The following is a 6,244-nucleotide window of genomic DNA, read 5'->3' as shown; positions in this document are numbered from 1 at the left end:
GGTTCTAATTGCATGTACTTTCTTTCCTTTATTATTTATATTCTAGATCTATCTGTATTTTGTACTTTTCTATGGGCAGAATGGCTGATATATGATAATATTATAATAATATATTGATGTGCTACTCCTACTCCTAATACATTAGGGCCCACTCACTGTAAACCTTATCCCACACCAATGTCCGTATTTTGGAGACGTGAAAGGGAGAGAGCTTAGCGTACAAGAAACCTTGTACGCTAAGGGAGAGAGCAATCCTATATTATTATTGTGGTACACAACCCTTGCCTACATTTTTAAAAATTGTGGGTTTTGTGAAAAAATCAAACGCGACGTTGGGAGGAGATAAAATCACTCTCTGGATTAAAAACACTGGGAAACGTTCATGTTATTTTGTTTGTTTGTTTATTTGAGTAAAGAAAAACACATCGACACAATAATGGTCATTTGCTGGGAAATAGTAAAACAGACAGACAGAAAGACAGACAGAAACGACAGAGGGAAAGTAAAGAAGTAAGACGTACCAATAGCGCCCTCCAGCCACCTGCACGTTTATGTTCGCTTTAAATTTTACTTTAATTTTAATACCAATACACATGGCATGGTAGTTTACAATACAGGTGGCTTCCCTTTAGCTTTTGAGTTGGTTCCTCTAACAGTACCCAAATAAAATTATTGTAAACGTTTTGCACCACATTAACCAAGATAATTTAAGTGGTTTAAAAAAAGTTTTAGTAACAATAGTTTTACACACTTACAACACAATTAGGTCATATACGAATATCAGTACCGAAGATGAGTGGTGTAACAAGAGGGTAACAAACACAAAAAAGAAGGAGAAATAAGGACGGTAGACGTTTGAAAGAGCAAACCACACCAGAGCATCCACCAACCAACCACAATAGAAGAAGATTTTGCAGCTTAAACTCTACCTATCAGAGTCATAGCACAGCCAATCAAGGCCGAGTCCTCTAGAAGAATCTAACAAAATTACGTGTAAACCTTTTACGTCACGTTCAACACAATTTAGATATCATAGGAGGCTGACTTTATTTCAACTGCCTATCAGATCCAACCCAGACCGAGTGGGAGACAGCATTTCAGCAAAAATGCCGAGACACCCACAAGTGAGACACCCACAAGTGAGACACCCACAAGTGAGACACCCACAAGTGAGACACCCACAAGTGAGACACCCCCGTCCCTCCCAAGTGAACATCAAACTCACGTCTTCCATGTGACTATGTGTAAAAACAAAGAGCCACACTTCACCAGTCACTGGTCATGCATGGCTGAAGGGAGAAAACCCAAGAGCTGCTGAATGGTGAAGTTTGAAAATATAAAAAGTTTTACCGCACTTACAACACATTAAGGTCATGTAAGTGACAAACATTAAGGGTGTTACAAGTGAAAAACGAACCCAAAAAAGAAGGAGGGATCAGTTTTAGTTTAGTTTTAGTAAGGTTTTACGGCGCTCGCAACTGCATAAGGTCATATGAGCGCCAAGGGGTGGATGTCAACAGATAATTTCAAACAGGGAATCAGGCTTACTCTGCTCACCTCTCTTGTCTTATTATCATGTATTATAGTAGAGGGTTTTACGGCGCTCGCAACTGCATAAGGTCATATGAGTGCCAAGGGGTGGGTGTCAACAGAGAAGTCTTTATAGGGAATCAGACTTACTCTGCTCCCCTCTCTAGCTTCAACAGCTCCTTCAAGCACAGTAGAATTGTAAATGGGCTGATTCATATCATGCTCATATCTGTGCCTGATCTACAACAGGGAACTGCTGCTTTTTCTTTCCTAATCCTTACCATTGTCATTTTCCTCTACTTCTTTTGTATGTTTGTCACTCTTGTGACCTGTTATTTCCGGGGTGCCTTGATAGTCGAAGCAGACCTTGTGGTCACTACCCGGATTCGAACCCAGGACCTTTGAATGAGAGGCCAACACCTTAACCTCTAGGCCACGAGAGCCCCCCACAAGAGAGTGACAAACATACAAGAGAAGTAGAGGAAAAAATGACGATAGTAGTAAGGATGAGGAAAGAAAAAGCAGCAGTTCCCCCTACGTTGTTCCAGCACAGTATGAGCAAGACAAAGATAAATCAGCCCATTTACAATTTAACTGTGCATAAGAACATGTTAATATCCCCCCTTTGCGATAGAGACTCTTCAGTCGGTAGCACTGCCGGGGGGGGGGGGGGAATCAGGAAAGAAGGCACAAACAACATCACAGCACCCGCCAATCACCGCTGAATGGGTAACTTAAACTACTGGTACACAAACAAGAAAATCAAGCTTGATTGGAAACTCTTTTATTCCACAGGACACCGCTAAAACTTTCACAACAAGAAAAAGAAAATAACACACCAGCACACACGAACTATAACCTCCCACTTGCAAAGCACAACAAAGATTGAAATTGTAAGAACAATTGACGCGACTTACCACTTGGAAATCAAACACAAAAGTACACAGAATCCACATATTTTCAAAGGTAAATTAGAACATGTTGCAGTTTACATCATATCAAATTATACAATTAAAATGTGCTGTAAAAATCCACATATTATGTTCTTACTTCAGAAATTAAAATGTCTCTACAGAATTTACCATTGATGAGAGTTCTTTTCCAGATCTACACATCTCTGGTGTTTTCCTTGGTGAGATTAGCAACCAAAACAAAGCATTCACAAAATTTAAGCTAAAAAAAACCCTACCACCACTATCTACGTAATACATGTATAATGTCAGCTTCAAGGTGTAGCCTGTCTAAATAAGTAAAAATTGAAGTAGTTGAACCTACCACTGACACCCTTCTCTCACCCGCTATGATGATTTCAAGCAAAATTACAGAATTTATCAGTAAATAATGCCTTGGTTGTAGAGGAAAAAAACAGACTTAAGGACAAAGCACGTCAAGGGTGGATTCACCAAGAGACTTGCCGTACTCTAATCAGTATTAAGTTCTGATTGTAATCTGACTGACTGGTCAATAGTTTTGTGCCCCATCCGCATATTTTAGATAATTTAGGGGATGGCCTCCTTTGAACCTACATGTAAAGGACAGACTGGGCAGACTAGGATCTTTCAAGAAAGACCGTAATAATAGGTAACCACAAGCTCACATCTTATTGCATGATGTAACAATGAAAAGCCTTACCATTATAACCAGGGAGCCAAAAATAGGAAAAGGAAAGAGATGACAAGCATAGACTTTACTAGATCTCTGAAGAATAAACATTAGGAAACATGGCTGCTAACTGCTATGAAAGCGAATTTCACTCCATCCAATGTCCAAGGCTTGTGTTTTTTTTAACTTTTCTGAAACTATATTACTGGTGCCATTTTTCTTTTCCAACAGATAGTTCTTGTTCACATGTTCAAATCATCTTCCAGCAAACTGACTAATCTGCTTAAGGGAGTGTGTGCATGAGTGGGGGAGTGCAGTGCAGGGTTGATTCTCTTATATATGTATTTGCCAAAAAAAAAGGACAAATGGGATCCCTGCATCCATACCCCCCTCCCCCCAGGAAGTATTCGACACAAGGCTCTGTACATTAGCATGCTCATCAAAGAAAACAGAATGATATAGAGCACAGAAAAAGAAACTGTGATAAACATAATTTGTAGAACCTTTGAATGAATATCCATAATAAGTAAATATGACAAGCCAAGGGCAAAAAAAATTGAAGACAATATTATGTACATCATATGTATGAACAGTTTATGTATTTTTGCAGTGTGGTTGGAAAAAATTTCTTTCAAACTCTCATCACAAATAGGTAGGTGAAGAAAAAAAGTTCTTTCAAACTCACAATGCAAGCAGGAAGGTGGGAAAAAAAAGTTCTCTCAAACTCACATTGCAAGCATGGTGGGGAGAAATACAGCCTTTCAGCCTATACTAACTAAAAAATCATCTCTGTGGACCTCATGCTGTTTTACGGGAGCATGTAAAACCATGAGGACCGGAATTTTTGGATCTAAACTTTACAACTCCAAAAATTTCAAAGTCTAAAGACAACCTCAAACAGGTGACTGGTCAAACAGTATGACAGACGCAAGGGAAGGACCAAACATATCACGCATGCACGTGTCACATGTCGTGGAGACGAAGTCTACAGCCAATCAGCACTATAATGGCCACACTATGGCGGTAAAAGATTCGATTGTGAAGACAGCGACACTGGAAAGAAAATAGCAGAGGCAGAGCACATCAAAGCAATCATGAACCACTTGATAAGTGTTACGCAACTGACATACTTGACACTCTACAAGTCTCTCCATCCACAAACTATATATATTATATCAACTTTCAAAAGAAGAAAGTATACACAAAATGGGAGGGGACACACACATACACGCACACACACATAAACACATACACATGCGCGCGCAAACACACACACACACAAACTTTGTCGTGCGACAGATAAAGAAAATACATGTGAGGTTCACAAACAAAGACAAGTGTCAACAAACGGGGTAGATCTAGTTTAGTTTGTAGGAGAGAATTTGAAATTTGACATAAACAAAGTAAAGCATGATAATGTGCTACATTATTACATCACTCAACTTTTCTATAGCCCTTACTAACTCATTCTGTTCAGTATCAGGAACAATCACTTCTCTTACACCAGTCATAATACCATCATACACTCTTTAAAAAAAAGATCAAAATTTATACAGTAAATTCTCAGAACAATGACCCCCCCCCCCCCCCCTTCCCAGGGGGTAGCGGGGTAATATAATATACCCATGGCAGACCAGCACAAGGTGCAACCTTTTACCTTTAATTGTGGGACAATCCACATGAAAATCCTTGCTCAGATATGTACACACATGAAATATTTCCTTTGGCATATCCTCTCTACTACCCACTCTGCTTCTGAAATACAAAAACAACTTGTGTCTAGTATGGTGCTGTTTTGTTTGTTTGAGTAAAGAGAAGCACATCGTCACAATGATGGTCATTTAGTGCTGGAAAACAGTAAAACAGACAGAGGGAAAATAAAGAAGTAGGACCTACCAGTAGCGCCCTCCAACCACCCGCATAGTATGGTGTTTGACCCCTACACATACACACACATAAAAAAAAAGAACACCCCTCTCCCCCTCAGGCAACCACAAAACACTTCCGCAGAAGCAGTAGGCAGTAGAGTAGTACCTTGTAGCAAGGGTAATCAAAAGAAATCTGTCCTAGAGAATGAGACCCGGAAAAAAGAAATAATACTTTGAACCCGAGAGCTCTCTTATTCTAGAGTACGGTAGGCTACTACAACTGGGTTACAGTTACAGTAAATATCTACTGACACATGAACCAAGTATCTGAGATACCCAGCTCTGGAGCGTCATCATACATAATAATATAATAGAAATAGGTAAAGTTCAGCACAGCTAAAATTCAGTATTCCTTCAATCACCTTGGACATCGCAGTAATAGTGGCAGGACCCATTTCGGACAAATTTTATACAAACAAGACTGCTATGAGTAAGGTCAGGTATCAAAGCTATTGACTGATTTTGCACTGGCTGAAAAGTTTGAAAAAGACGGAATAAGAACTTGATTATGGTGTCCAAAACATTATGATGAATAGAATGAGGTAAAGCGAAGGACCACAGCATGTATAGCAGAAGCAGAAAAAAAGAGTGTACTCACACACATAACTCTAATGTCAGATTCCCCCCCCCCCCAAGCCCCCTTAGATACAGGGATAATCAAGCATGGTATAAGTGTAAATTTCTGTAAAAATTTCAATAATTTTGAAAATGTGGGTTATCAGGTCGACATTTGAGTCACAACAGTCTTAGACTGTTTAATACTGGTTTACACCAACCTTCTCAACAACAACAATTACAGTTACTCTCGCAAGCATCAAATTGAGTGATGTGGATTTCAAAAGCAGCAAGTACTGGAGGGGCTTACATAGACCAATATCATTTTTTTTAAGGAACGCGTTTCTTAAGGAAAAAAAGACCATTTTTACCAGAGCCCAAACAGAAAAATAGAAAACAAAGAAGTTAAACGTTCAAAGTTAATCAAAGCATACATAACGTTGTTTCATACAAATTACACACCTCCCTGTACTCACAAATTCATCAAGAGGGGTCTTCTGTCAATACAACTACATCACCTACCAGATGAATGGGCATCAGAATGGGCTCACGACAGAATACTGTGTTACATAAACATTGGAGCAACAGACACTTTTGATGATGGACGACTATCCACGAGGACATGAACA

Source organism: Aplysia californica, unplaced genomic scaffold (genome assembly GCF_000002075.1).
Source record: "Aplysia californica isolate F4 #8 unplaced genomic scaffold, AplCal3.0 scaffold00187, whole genome shotgun sequence".
Classification (NCBI taxonomy): domain Eukaryota; kingdom Metazoa; phylum Mollusca; class Gastropoda; order Aplysiida; family Aplysiidae; genus Aplysia; species Aplysia californica.
The sequence above is the reverse complement of the archived record's forward strand: the minus strand, read 5'-3'. Positions refer to the sequence as shown.